Source organism: Myotis brandtii, unplaced genomic scaffold (genome assembly GCF_000412655.1).
Source record: "Myotis brandtii unplaced genomic scaffold, ASM41265v1 scaffold733, whole genome shotgun sequence".
NCBI lineage: Eukaryota > Metazoa > Chordata > Mammalia > Chiroptera > Vespertilionidae > Myotis > Myotis brandtii.
The window spans coordinates 1,808,079-1,819,066 of NW_005370908.1; the positions used below are offsets into that span (position 1 = coordinate 1,808,079).

At 42.7% G+C, this 10,988-nt stretch overlaps 1 protein-coding gene across 1 annotated transcript in view; it reads right to left on the reverse strand.

The window, feature by feature from the left end:
* The window catches only part of GALNTL6 (polypeptide N-acetylgalactosaminyltransferase-like 6), a 612,339-nt gene that overhangs the window by 32,315 nt on the left and 569,036 nt on the right, over positions 1 to 10,988 (reverse strand). The window lies entirely within an intron of this gene.

Here is a 10,988-nt window from a genome sequence, read left to right on the forward strand (position 1 = left end):
GAGAGAGAGAGAGAGAGAGAGAGAGAGAGAGTGAGAGAGAGAAAGAGAGAGAGATTTCATGATTATTGAATGATGCTTTAAATTTAGGTGCAATTTATGGAGAAAACAGGGAAGTAAAAATAACATGGTCCAGTCTACATGTAAAATGACATGAGAAGGTTGAAGAGCAAGCTGTGGCTGACTCCAGTAAAAGAATGTGTGACATGCAACACAGGGAGCACTGTAGAGTTCATGACTTTTCTAAAATGGGAGATATTTCTTCTTCAGGAGGTTAGGAATTCAGTTAGGAATCTGTTATCTTCTTGCTCAAAAGCATCTTCTACCATTTGCACCCTAGCTGGGGGTGAGATCCCCAATGAGGCAGGTGATGCAGGTAAAGTGTGAGGTGAAAGAGAGTGAATCGCTGAGCACTGTATGGTTCTGGGCAGGACAAGGCGACCTTGACATTGTAGTTTGCCTGGGGTGGTCTTGGTCTATACCTATACCTGGCTGACAAATGTAACCTGTCACCCGACAGCATTAGCAAAGTAGCAAAGAGCATTATTGGTGCAATACTATACTGGACAAAGATTCTCTACGTAAAGTCTGACCTGTGACAAGTTGCAGAATAAAAAAAAGACTGATAACTGATAGTTCTTTACAATTATTATATTGACACTGATAGAAGGAACTGAATTGTTAGTGGTGGGAAAAGGGCGGACTATGAAAAGTGTCAAAAGCAGAAACAGGATCAGAGAGTTTGGACATAGACACATCCCTTTGTCCAATCTTCCTGCCTGAAGATCTCACCAGTTCTGTTCCCAGCAGAACCACATCCTGGAGTCACAGAGTTAGATATTGTTTATAGTTGTTATTTAGGTATGCAGGCATGGATAAGCTCAAAGAGCTGAATCCTTTTTATGCCTTTGTATAGTCCTGGATTAAAATAATCCCTTTAGATGCTGTGAAGAATAGGAAGAGGAACAGGATGTACTCCGCTGATCAGCTTAGTCAAGGTTCTTTTGGCCAGAACGAGTAGAGAAGGTAAGGACTGTGCCCACGACCGAAGATGCCTGCCCTGGGCCTATTCTACTTGGGTGGGGCAGTGAGGCGGAGAAAAGGTTGTAAGGAAATATACTGGGTGACATGAGAGGAATAAATGATGCTGGATGAGGTGGTGGTGGAGAGGGCTATTTCACACCTCACTTGCTTTAGGAGTGGAGGCTGGTGTGATGTCATTCAGGAGGGAGTCAGTGTGGTGGGTACCACTTTCCTTATTCAGGGAATTTGGCCACAGCTTGGGTTCATTGTGTACTGGTGGAGCTCTACTTTCTGGGTCTCTGTCCCTGATAAAAGCGAATGTGAAATAATGTAGGGGCAACGGTTCTTTTTTTTTTAAATGTATTTTTATTGATTTCAGAGAGGAAGGGAGAGGGAGAAAGAGAAACATCAATGATGAGAGAGAATCATCAACTGGCTGCCTCCTGCATGCCCCCTCCTGGGGATCAAGCCCGCAACCTGAGCATGTGCCCTGGACCCGAATCAAACCCGGGACCTTTCAGTCCGCAGGCTGATGCTCTATCCACTGAGCCAAACCGGCTAGGGCAGGGGCAATGGTTCTTAACCTAGTTTGGCCTACAGACCTCTCTGAGAATCCAAGGAAGGCTATGGACCCTTTCCCCGAAAACAAATGAACTGTGAGTAAATACATACAAGTACCTTTGCATTCATTTCCCTGGAATGCAGAGACTCCAAATTTGAACCCTGAATGAGGGAAAATGCTTGCCTCCCACCCTTTGCAAACTAATCGCATCCCTCCACTTAGCATGGGAAATCCTGGGAGACAGGGAGTGGACTTGGCTGTGTCCAAGTGCCTGTGACTCACTCTCCCTTCTTTTACTTTTTCTCCACCTTCTCCCAACAAGCACCAGGGAGGAGCTTTACCATGGGATTTGGGAATCCAACCTTAAAATGCGCTTTTTGTCAAAGCAATGCCTTGGTGAGCCAGAGTTTCGTTGGTGAAATAGAAACACCCAGAAGGTCAACAGTTTGATGCTGCTCTCTCTGTCTGGAGCCTGGCCGCTCTGTGAAGCTCCCGTTTGATCTCCTTATCTGCGTGCAGGTGTCGGTTTCTCCAGCCGCCTAACCTGGCAGCCGCCTGACAGGAGCCCTGGCAGGGCGGTCTTTTCATTCCTGGGCCATTTAACTCACAGACACTCTTCTTAGAGAACCTGCATTCATTGCTGCCAAAGACATCTTCAGGGCACGATTGTGTCCTCCACTTGCGCCCAGGAGCTCTGAACAGCATTTTGGGAAAAAGCAGCTATTGACAGGCTATGGCGGCTTGGCCACAGGGGAGGAAGTCTGCTCCCCTCTGGGGGCTGGCCTGGTGCTCACTCATGGGAGGGGCTCTGGTCTTGGAGAAGGGATGTGGGGGAGAAAAGGACACACAGGAGCCAGCGACACCGACTAGCAGCTTGGCCAAATCTGCCCCTGGATTCACTCCGACGCCTCCCAGGGAGCCGTGTTCTGTTTCTAAATGCTGTGACTCGGAAGGGCTTGGCAGGAATGGAGGAGGCCCATTTTCTAAATTCTCACTCGATTGGCACCTGTGTAGACAATGGGATAAACCTCTCTGGAAGCCAAGTTTCAAAGGCGTAATTGTCTACATCTGTGTGAATTCCAGAACCCAGTGGTGCCAGAGAGGAAATGCTGATCGTTCAACACAGGCTCCAGTCTTGGCCACCGGATGAATGAATATCAGGCACTCCTCGTTTGCTTCTCTCCCTTTTCTTTTTCTTTCCAACTCTTCAGCACACACTGACATCCTCTCCTCTTGCTCACAAATTCAACTCCAGCATAATAAACAGGTGGAAAAAATTCCAATAGAACTGATTCTAATACATGTTTACTCACCTGAATAAAGTGTTAAAAAGATGTAGACCAGAACATTTAGAAACGATGTGTACTTTTCAACGCAGGTTTGGTATCTGTGGCTGAAGGGAGAACAGTTCACACACACACGCACACACACACACACACCACACACACACACACACAGTCTCAGACACAGAGCTGACTAGATCTGTGACAGGATAGATCCTTTTCAGCCTTTATTTCTTTGATCAGGACTTGGCATCATTAAAACTGTGTCTCTCTTGAGAGAGACTGAACATGATTGGGAAGTAAGGTAGTGCTTCACTAGGAATGGGAGGGAAGTGGGAGACAAATGGGGGGAAAAGGAATCAGGATGTGTGGCAGGATTACAGAGATAATCTCCTTTGGTGAGGATTAGGAGAAGGCCTGGCAGAGGGCAAAGGATTTCTTAGGTATGCAAGAGAAGTCAGGCTCAGCTTAAACACTGTCACTGTGGGTGTTTTTTTTTTCTTCTCCCCAACACAGGAGGTTTTCTGAAAGAGGTACAAGAGAAGGGCTATCTATAATAATAAAATAGTAATATGCTAATTAGACCAGACGTCATTCCGGACGTGATTCCAGATGTCCTTCCGGACAAAGCCAGGGCCAGAAGGAAGCCCGGGTCCCAGGTGCCAGAGGGAAGCCGGTGCCAGCAGCCAGGGGAAGGAAGGCCTACCCTTGCGTGAATTTTGTGCATTGGGCCTCTAGTGTGATATAAATGTCAAGGTAGCTAGTAGGTGATAAGTAATTCAATTGGTTGTTAGAAAGACAAGCCTCAGTTTAACAAATGAGAGAGCATTGTTTGCTAATTCCCTGATAGCCATGGGGTCTTTTAAAAAAAAGTCTTTATTGATTTCGGAGAGAGGAAGGGAGAGGGAGAGAATTAGAAGCATCAATGATGAGAGAGAATCATCGAGGGGCTGCCTCCTGCAAGCTCCCTAGTGGGAATCGAACCACGACCTCCTTGTTCATTGGGTTGCTGCTCAACCACTGAGCCACACAGGCCGAACCCTTGGGGTCTTTTAACTCAGAAGTAGTGGGTTCATGATACATTCAACAAATATTTATTAAGTATTTTCTATGTCCTAGGCACTATGCTAGGTACTGGGTAGATAGTGAAAAAGAAAGAATTGGTCTCCTTTGTGTAAGCTTTGGTTCAGAGAGGATATTCGAGAGGGGAAGGAAGGTTTGAGGCTCCTAATATTTCTGGCCATGAAGTTTTAATGCTGCAAAAGGAACCAAGATGCTTCCCTTCTATGGACTGAAGTTGATTTCCGAATGCGCATCGATGTGCAGAGCTGGACAGAAAGAAGATGTGAGTGTAGCAGGGAGAGAGAACTGAGTGGGGACCAGGCACCAGTGAGTTTCCCTATAATCTGAGCCATGCACTCCCTTTCAAAGCTCAGTTTGTCCATTGATAAGAAGTCCACACTTAAGGAGTGCTCCTGAACAAAAGGCACTTTGAGATGTACGGATGGAGCTTCAAAGACAAGGAAAAAGCGCTTCAGCTCTTAAGGAGCCCGGAGTCCTAGTGGGGAGACACCACTCGGGAGGCATTTTCTTAGCTTACTAAGTGCTAAGTGCTAGGTGAGAACTGAAGATGAAATGATCAGTTCTGATCGAGTCAGCTTGGAACACTTTGTAGAACTGATGACTTTGGAAGGGGCTCTGGAGGACGAGCAGAACTGAGTCTGGAGAGTGAAATGACAGAACGACATGGCAGCATTAGGGGTCCGAAATGTACCTACATATGGAGACTGGACAGTGCAAGACATTTTGTAGGGAATGGCTCAACTTGGAATGGCCCAGCATAGGGTTTATAAAATGAGGACAATCATGCCTTGAAGGGTGGTTGTGAAGATTAAACTGATGTATACAAAGTGTTTGCACCCTATCTGGTACACTGTAGGTGGTCAGCAAATGTTAGCTACTACTTATTTGTTTGTTTGCTCATTTTTTTTCAGCTGAAGCAATTATATTGGTAAATGGGGTAATGTCATAGATCACATTTCTATTAAACTATAAAATGTCTCATAAAGACCTTCACATACTGAGAGACCACAACTGAACAAGCGGTGGCCTGTAACTCCAGACTTTTTTTATCAGTCTGGATCACCTGTTAATCTTGATAATCTCATAAGCAGCTACTCAAGATCTCAGTCGGGCAACTTCGATGTCAGCTGGTATACCGATATTCTCCCCTGATCCACTATCGAACTCTATTGATGCTGGCCCTCAATCCTAAATGTCCCACTCCTTTCCTCTCCTTTCCAGTCTCACACACCTTCAACATTACCTCGTGGGCTTTTAAATAAATTGCAATAAAATATATGTAATGTGAATTTTGCCATTTTAACCATTTTTAAGTGTAAAATTAAATCACATTGAGTACATTCAAAATTCTGTGTAACCACCACCACTATCTATTTTCAGGATGTTTTAATCACCCAAAACAGCAACTCCATAACCAGTAAGCAATAACTTCCCCACTTACCTCACTCCCGGTAACCTCCAATCTACCGGCTCTATGAATTTGCTTATTCTAGGTATCTAGATAAGTGTACCCAGATATGTTTGTCCACCTTGTGTGCCATCCTTTTTTCACTTAATGTAATGTTTTAAGGTCTATCCATATTGTAGTATCTATCAGAACTTTGTTCCTTTTTCAGGCTGAATAATAATTTTATTGTATGTAATATTTGTATCTCTATGTATATCTCTGTATCTATCTCTATTTCCATCTATCAGTCACATTTGGTTTTCCATTCATCCATTGACGGTCATTTGAGTTGTTTCCTCTTTTTGGCTATTGTGAATGATGATATTGTAAACATTAGCATACAACTTGTTTTCAGTTCTTTTGTTCAAATGCCTAGATATGAAATTGCTGGGTGATATGGTAATTCTATGTTTATCTTTTGAGGAACCGCCTTAGTGTTTCCATAGAGGCTACATGCACCATTTTATATACTGACCAGCAATGTACATTGGTTCCAATTTCTTCTCATCCGTGCTAACACTTGTTTTCTGTTTTTTTATAATAACCATGTGAGGGGGTGTGAATTGGTATCTCGTTATAGTTTTGATTTACATTTCTCTAATGACTAATGCCATTGAATATCTTTTCGTGTGTTTACTGAGTATTTGTATGTCTTCTATGGGAAAATTTTTTTCAAGTTCTTTGCCCATTTTTTGAATTTGGGTGTTTGTTTTGTGCTGTTGTTGAATTGTAGGAGTTCTTCATATATTCTGGTATTAATCCCTTATCAGATATATAGTTGCAAATATTTTCTCCTATTTTGTAGGTTGCCTTTCCATTCTGTTTTACAGTGTCTTGAAACACAAAAATTTTTATTTTAATCAAGTTCAATTTATGTTTTTTTCTTTTGTTGCCTGTTTTTGCTGCCATATGTAAGAAACCATTACAAAATCCAATGTCATGAAGATTTTCCCTATGTTTTATTCTAAGAATTTTGTAATGTCTAGGACTTCGGACCTTTTTGAATTAAAATTTGTAGATGTTATAAGGTAAAGTTCCAACCTCATTCTTTTGCACGTGCATATATTTGTTTGCTAGGCTGCCTTAACAATGTATCACACAATATGAAATGAGGCCTGAACCTCACCTTGGTGGGAGAAGGGAGGGAAAGCCCTTTAAGTTTCTGAGCTCCTGTCTTGCTCACATTCTCTCATCCCTAATGGTGGTTCCTGCTTTCTGAAGTGGTTGCCTCTGTACTCTTCAGAGTCTTTTAAAAATCCTTTTCTTAGTTAACAATTTTCTTTACATTAAAATTTCTCTGATGTGATTTCTATCTCCTGACAAGACTCCGATTGATGTGACCACATCTGAGTAATAACCGAAGTCAGAGGAAGATGTGATATCACACAAGCAAAGAGTATGAGGAAGATTGATTCGAATCCTGAGGAATGCTTTCTTTGGGGAGTGGACAAAGAAAGGAGCTAGGAAAAAGAAAGGGAAAGTAAGAGGGGAATGAGAAAGAAGCTGGAGAGAAGAGGTTCAGATAGTGTGTGAGGGGTCAACAGTGTCAAATTCCAAAGAGTGGTCAAGTTGGAGGGGCTGGCAGCTAGGAAGTTATCAGTGGCCTTTTCAAGGACAATGTCTGCGGTGTGGTGAATGAAGGCAGAAGACAGAGGCTAAGTGGACTGAGGACAACTGGGAGGTGAGCGTTAGAATACACGAATGGAAGCTTCTCTTTCTAGAAGCTTGATAGTGATGGAAAAGACAAATACAGGGGAAAAGTAGAATGGAAAAAGAACCAACATTTTTGGGATGGGGAGACTTGAGGAGAAAATCCTATATAATAAAAGGCTAATATGCAAAGTGTCCCCTCAGGAGTTGGACAGGGAGACCAGGAGTTCGATCACTTGCTATGACGTGAGCTGACCACCAGGGGGTGACGCGGAATGAAGGAAGGCCCCCCCCCCCCCAACCCTGGCAGCTGGCAGCCGGGGGAAGGGAGGCCCCGGCTGGCAGCTGGAAGGCCCCGAATGGCCCTGATCACCGGCCAGGCCTGGGGACCCTACCCATGCATGAATTTCATGCCTCTAGTTATAGATAAGTCCTGGCCTAACTCATTTGAGACTTAACATTTTTTTCAACTGCTTTTAGAAATTAAAAGCGGTATATAAATACAAAGCACTGGCAAGGCTTTCATTATCCTTACAGGATGTTTCACTTTTTAAGATTCTGCCTCATGGCCCCCATGCCATGTTTGCTTGAACAGGTCCATTCCATCTCTAATTGCTCCATTCCATTGGTGCCCAATGACTGTTGACAGAGACCTTTCCTTGAAATGATACCCACAGAGATCTTCCTCTTCTGGATTTACCATAAATGTGATTGCTTTGGCACCTCTCTCTTGCTCTGGGAATTGCATTTCAGAAGCCTGGCTTACATTATGAAAAAAAAACAAAAAACCTCATGGCAGAAATAGTACCACAGGGCCTTCATATTGATATGCATTCCACTCTAGTCTTCTTCTAAAATTATATCCAGCTACTTGAGTTAAGCATTGTGAGTATAGTTTGTGAGCCATATTTTCCTGTCTCAGAATAGATCTTTTAAGTGAAGGGTTATTTGCCAAAAACATTTCATTTTCACAAGCAGATACAGGGAAAATAAGCCACTTCTTATTGGGGTTAGGTGAGCAACTGTTCTCTAATAGAAGGAAAAGAAATTAGAGTACTTACTTCATACTAAACTGGGTGCTTTCACAACCATTATTTTACTTTTTAATTTGTGCCACAGCCAGACTGTGTATTCATTCACATTTGCAACTGGGGCTCTGGAAAGTAGATGGTTTGTCCAAGATCATACAACCAAGAGACAGCACAAGGATTTGTATCCATGTCTCTGAGTCCCAGGACCTTGCTTTTTAATTCACAATTCACTGGTGTGGCTCGGTGGTTGAGCATCAACCTATAAACCAGGAGGTCATGGCTTGATTCCCGGTCAGGGCACATGCCTAGGTTGTGGGATTGATCCTCAGTGTGGGGCATGTAGGAGGCAGCTGATCAATGATTCTCTTTCATCATTGATGTTTCTATCTCTCTCTCCCTCTCCCTTCCTCTCTGAATATATATATATATTTAAAGGATACCTGAAAATCAGGTGAGGCATTTTAAGTCAGGAGTTAATATGAGTGTTCCAGTATCCCATGGAGAGAAGGCATCTACAGGAAGAGCTACAGTCATGCTACTAGTAACACGAATCACACCTGCGTCAAGAGGTTTAAAAGCAGAGAATGCTGTTTTGAAGGCAAATGTAAGCTACAGGAGAGGCGGCTTGTGCGCTATGGAGGCAGCGTGGCCCCATTTCAGCTGCAGGTTGTGGGAGGAAACTCCCGAGCGAACTGCGAGCCCCTTGGTCATCATCCCTTCTGCACTGTCACTCAGACAATGGCATGGCGCCATCTGCTCACACTGAGCCCCATGGTGCTGGGCAAGCACTGCACCTTTTAACTAATGTCTCGACATCTAAAATTCCTGCCATTTTTCTCCTGGAGTGCTATTTTATGAATACAAACACTTCTCCCCACGGTTAGATTCACCTATGAATTGCCAATAAATCTACGATTTGCTCAAGTTCCAGTCTAATCATGAAAAGCTACTTTCAACATTATCCTCGAAGCCAAGGTCAATAGCCCCAGGCATTAAACATAAAGCAAATTTTTCCCATACTTGAAAAACTGCTCAAACAACACGGTGTCTAGATAAAATAATTCTTTTGAGTTTAGGCCAGGTCATTGAAATGTGGGCAGGTTTAAAAGCTTGTCTAATAGAGATACTCAGCTCTTGGGTAAAACTCAGGACCGTTAGTTAATGAAGATCTGCAATCAAATGATAGGGTTGATTCTGAGAAGGATGTGACTCTTTGACCTTGGGCAGGATTGCAGCAAAATCATTGAGATACATGATAATTTGTGGGCTTTTAAAGTTTTCCAGAGAAGTAGAATCTCTTGAACTTATTCTTGAGTTTAATAGCTATTCCTCTAAGGAAGGTCAGCAAATTGTTCTTCTTTTCAAGTAAGATAATTCAGGTTCTGAGTTTTTAATTGTAAATTTAATCACTGTTAAGCATAGTCAGCATATTAAAAGAGGTGAATTGGTCTTTTTAAGGGAAGAAAGGTGGACATGTCAAGTTGCATTATGGGATACTGAAGTATAATTTAACATTTATAAAATATTTCATGGTATAACTACTTCCCTGAAATTTTTTTTCCTGTGGGATTGAGGTTATGAATATTATTTTCATTTTGGAGAGGGAAAACCAGAGTAATGGTAAGAAACTATTTCCACCCTCCTTCTTACCCCCTACCACAAAATCAAACAAATAGGTAATAGAAAGAATGAGCAGTGAAGGTCTGGCTTTAACATTTTTGAGTCACATTGACCAGCACACCATCACTGTGTCCTGTAACAAGGGAAATTCATGCAAAACCAATGGGGATAACAGATTATTTCCTATGAAAAAGTAAACGCACTGCTTTCAAACCAGTGACAATACAAATTCCACCCTGGAGCACCAATTTATGCAAAAGTTAGTGTAATAATCTCAAAATGCTTGAATGCTCTGGTTGGCTTTCTGAACAATCATCTCACACCTTCTTCTAATCCAAGCATTTTACATAATTGCCTCCTCGCAAAGTTCTTAACTGTGAATGTAGGTAATCATGCCAGACTCAATGGGTGAATAGTTCTGAGAATGAACTGGTTGGCTTTGATGAGATTGTGAAATAAATGGCAGTTGCCAAAAGCCAAGGATGATTTTTTTTCCCCCTCTGGGAAAGAGTGAGACTTGATGTCTCCCTGAAAATGGAGCAGAACAGAATAAAAAAAGAAAACAAAATAAAGCAGGACAAAAGAGGTCTTAGGTAAGTCAACATTAGTCTATTTCTGGTGGAGTGACTCTGTGTATGTATATAAACTAGACAGCCATCCAGGCAAGTTCAAATTACTTGACACCCTAGTTCAAAGTTACTTAGGTAACTTGGGGAGACCAAGGGTTGGGTTCTGTTTCTGGCAGAGTCCTAGAGTGTTACTTCAAGCCAGTGAGGCTTTCTCAGGGGAGAAGCCATGATTTAATTATTTCTGTACCTCCAGCACCTGGCATAGATGGTGGTGTATAATGTACACATCCACTAGGGCTGCCATAGCAAAATTCCATAGGTTGGGTGGCTTAAACAACAGAAATTTACTTCTCAGTTCTGGAGGCTAGAAGTCCAAGATCAAGGTGTCAACAGGTTTGGTTTTCTCTGAGGTCTCTGTTCTTGGCTTGAAGATAGCAGCCTTGTCACTGCATCTTCACATGGCTTTTTCTCTGTGTATGAATGCACCTGTTGTCTCTTTTAGTATGAGGACTTTAGTCCTTTTGGATTAGGGACCAAACTTTATGAGCCCATTCAACCTTAGTTACCTCCTTAAAGGCCTCATCTACACTAATAAAAGAGAAACATGCAAATTGACCATACCTTTGCTACACCTTAAGCCACACCCACCAGCAATCAGAGCGACTATATGCAAATTAACCCAACCAAGATGGCGGCCGGCAGCCACGGAGCTGGAGCAACCAG